This window comes from Beta vulgaris, chromosome 1 (genome assembly GCF_026745355.1).
Source record: "Beta vulgaris subsp. vulgaris cultivar EL10 chromosome 1, EL10.2, whole genome shotgun sequence".
In the NCBI taxonomy this organism is placed as follows: domain Eukaryota; kingdom Viridiplantae; phylum Streptophyta; class Magnoliopsida; order Caryophyllales; family Amaranthaceae; genus Beta; species Beta vulgaris.
This window is the reverse complement of record NC_079202.1, coordinates 24,203,292-24,207,147: the sequence shown is the minus strand read 5'-3', so window position 1 is coordinate 24,207,147 and position 3,856 is coordinate 24,203,292. Positions and strand designations below refer to the sequence as shown.

At 39.9% G+C, this 3,856-nt stretch overlaps 1 non-coding gene across 1 annotated transcript; it reads left to right on the top strand.

Moving 5' to 3' along the window:
* The first annotated feature begins 364 nt into the window (after positions 1 to 364).
* LOC125494600 (small nucleolar RNA R71) lies at positions 365 to 470 on the top strand. Its single transcript, XR_007270839.2, has one exon. It is a non-coding gene; the product is annotated as a small nucleolar RNA R71 (small nucleolar RNA).
* The last annotated feature ends 3,386 nt before the right edge of the window (positions 471 to 3,856 follow it).

The window sequence follows — 3,856 nt, the reverse complement described above, 5'->3', positions numbered from 1 at the left end:
TGCTCCGAATGGGTACCTCCACAATAAGAAGTATCATGGTTAGTACCACCACAAATATCACAAGAAAAGGAGTTTACCTGTGAAGGAGTAGACGAGGCAAGATTGATCTTAGTGAGCTTCTTGTCGAGTTGGTCCATCTTGGCTTGAATTTGATCCATGGGGTCTAATTCAAACTTTCCGCTCTTCTTAGGTTGAGCACCTCTTCGTCTTCCACCCCATGAGTAGTTCTTAACATTCCTCAATTGTGGACTCAAGTTGTTCTTGCGGGATCTTAGAAAGTTGACCTCCCGCTCCAGCATCAAGGTTGGCCCGTGATATCGGATCAAGACCATCATAGAAAAACCGCATGAGTAGATTTTTGTTGAACTCATGGTGTGGGCATGAACGGATCATCTCCTTGAACCGCTCCAAGCTTCGGCAAGTGTCTCATCGTTCTCTTGCTCAAATGAGGAGATCTTCCTCCTTATGTCCGCAGTCTTCCACTCCGGGAAGTATTTCTTCAAGAAGCCATGTGACTTTCTCCATGTAGTGAGGGAATTAGCAGGCAAGCTCTTGAGCCATGACTTTGCTTTTCCGGTAAGAGAGGACCGAACAAATGCATCTTGATGTATCAGGAAGAACATCATTGTAGTTATCATGGCACAGATCTCAAGAAACCTGTCGAGATGGTCTAGAGGATCTTCATCTGACCCCCACAAAACTGCTCTGCTTTCACCATCGAGTATACTGAGGGGAATGCTAAATTTGTAGTGGTGTGGGGAGTCGAATTCCACCTTGAAGAACATAGGAACCCGGATTTCCGAAATCCCTAAACAGTTGTGGATTTGCTTCACCCATTTCTGATTCAGCTTCACTTGATGTACTTGAGATTGGTGAAGATGGCTCAGAACCCAAAGTCAAATTTTCCAAATTCTTCCGAAGCTTTCGCAATGTACGGTCGATTTCATGATCTAGAGGCAATGTGGGTGAACCGTGAGTTCTTCTTCTCATGTAACACAACAAAGCTAAGCAGAGGATTAGCAAATAACAACCACAGTAAAAAGAAAATAAAAGAAAAATCAACTAAGCAAACTAAACTAAAATATACTTCAATCAATAGCACAATTTCTCCCGGCAACGGCGCCATTTTGATAAGAGGTTTTAGTGTGTCGTTAAGGCACTAAGAACCGCTTTCCAAACAATATTTATAGTCCTAACAAGCAATTACTAAGAGAATAGTAAGGGCAAGTAAGGGTCATCCACAGGGAAAATGGATTGGTTGAAGTCTATCAAGTCTAGACTACCTAATTGAAAGGTTTTGGGGGTTTGAAAGAGTTTTGGTATCAATTAAGACTAACTAATAACACGAACAAGCAAATAACACGGGTTTAAATATCAGATAAAAGACACTAGAGTTAAGGTTACAAGTATGAATAAGAATAGCTAATGAATGCTAATGCGATTGTGATGATTATGCAAGGTTTAGTTTCCCTCTAAATTACTTGAGTCCTATCTCGAATGGTCCTCAAGAATAATCACTTAATCAATCAACTAAATCCTCTCTCGAATGGTCTTTAGTCAATTGATAAGAGATTCAATAAGTTCGAAAAACCCCTAATAAGGATCCCCTTAATTTCTACCAATATCTTGGCTAGAAATTAAGTTGATTCTTGGGGATGATAAAAGAGTCAAAATTCGATTAAAAACTTTTGAAATCTAAATACCAAAGTATAAATGTGATCAATATCTATCCTAAGGTTTCAAAACACCAGATGGATGCATATAACATCTCTAAACATCACAATCACATCAACAATATTTAAAGTCCTAATCCATACTTTACCCTAACCCTAGATTATGAAACTACTCACTAATCATGGAGTTAAAGCAATTAAACAATAAATCTATGACTAATCTAAGGCTAAACATGATTAAGTAATGATTAAACTAATGGAAATCGCAATTAATAAACTAAGAGAATGAAGATCTAAAATAATCTAAGAACAAAAGCGAACACCAAAAAATGAATTAAAAACTGAAACTTTGAATTAAAAGATGAACGAAAGTACCTTCAATATCAATGGAATCACAAACTATGATCACTAATCTCAATTACCAATGAAAACTAAAGTGTTTTCTCCCTAATACAAAACCCTAGAATGTTGTGTAAAAAGCTAGAATAAAACTTCCGTCTCAAACTAAAAGAAAAAAGGTTTTAAATGAAACGAAGATTTCTTCCGGAATTGCATGGTGCGGGCGCACCATAAGGGGGTGCGGGCGCACCATACGTCAGGTGCGGGCGCATGTGACTCTTCTGCCTCAAGGTGGAAATCCTCCGTAGATGGTGCGGACGCACCAGACACAGGTGCGGACGCACCAGACACAGGTGCGGGCGCACCAGACACAGGTGCGGGCGCACCTTGTGCTTGGTGCGGGCGCACCAATGTCGTCTGTTTTCTGCTCCAAAATTGGTCGATGGTGCGGGCGCACCAGTAGCGTGTGGGGGCGCACCATCGTGTACTGTAATAGCCCTGTTTTTAAGAGTCTTTATTTGAAACCTAAATATAATTATTAAGTTAATTATGTTTCGAAAATTCTTATTTTATTTGAGATGTGGAATTTGAATTATTTTGTCGTGTTGTAATGAATTTATTTATTTAATTGTATGAGATTATTTTTATTATTATTATTATTATTAAAATTATTTTGGGTCTTATGTGCGATTAAATTGTGTGGTATTTAGTCAAATAGGAAGTCAAAGTCGATTTCTCTTCAATTTTCTTTCCCTTGTCGGTTTATAAGTGCAAACCCAAAAAGTAATAAAACCCATCCTTATCTTGATCTTCCTCGTCATTTTTCCCGTGAGAAAACCCACGAAAACCAAAACCCAAACCTGTGAAACCCCAAAATTTCAAAAACCTCACACTCTCTCTCCTCTCTCGGTGAAACCTCGACCCCTCTGTTTCTTCTCACCTGCGTCGCGCCTCGCCGGCGTTCTTGTTGTTCGCCGGAGTATCCCTTTGCTGCCGGGGTTTTTACCGGTTCTTTTCCTTTCCTCTTCGCTGCTGTGTGTGCGGTGCTGCTCGCGAGCCACCGCAGCGCTGTTGTCGGTTTCCGTGACCGTACCCACCGAACACCACCGCTACTATTGTACCGTCGCTGCTGTTTTTGGGGCCCGATGTTTCTCTCTCCTCCCTCGAAACTCTCTCTCCTCTGTTCGGTTTTTCCCTCCCCTGCTCGCGTAGCTGTTGTCGGTTGAATGCTGCTGCCGTTGTTGTTTGTCGCCGCTGTTATTGTGGCGGCGTTAGGTGTCGTGTTGCTGCTGCACTCCTGCCGTCGTGGCGCCGGTGGTTGAGTTCCCCCCCCCCTTCTTGACGGTACTAATCCTTTTAACCTCTATATATGATTGGGTTGATCCTATTTATAATTTAGAATACAATTCGATTAATGATTATGAATTGATGGTTGAGTGTGAGAATGACTGTTGTTGAATTGTTTCTATTGGTTTGTGAAATACTTGGTGATGTTTGTGTTGGTTGGCTTGTGAAATTCATGGATTTACGATGGTTGGTTATATGGATATGATTATAGTGATGTTGAATCAATCATTGTGAATTGAAGGTTCAATATGAAAGTGTTGTCTTTGTTCATTCATGGTAATTGTTGTTCGTTGTAATTGGAAGCCCAAATTGAGGTAAGTCTTAGAGATGAGTGATCATCTTAAGTGTGGTTTTGATAATTTGGAGAAAGATGTCAACTTTAAGTCCTTAAATTAATTTAACGAAATCCTTAATTTAGTGGGATTAGTGGTTAACGTATAATTATTTGTAGATTGTGGCAATTTAGTTATTTATGAGTTAATTTTATAACTATGGAT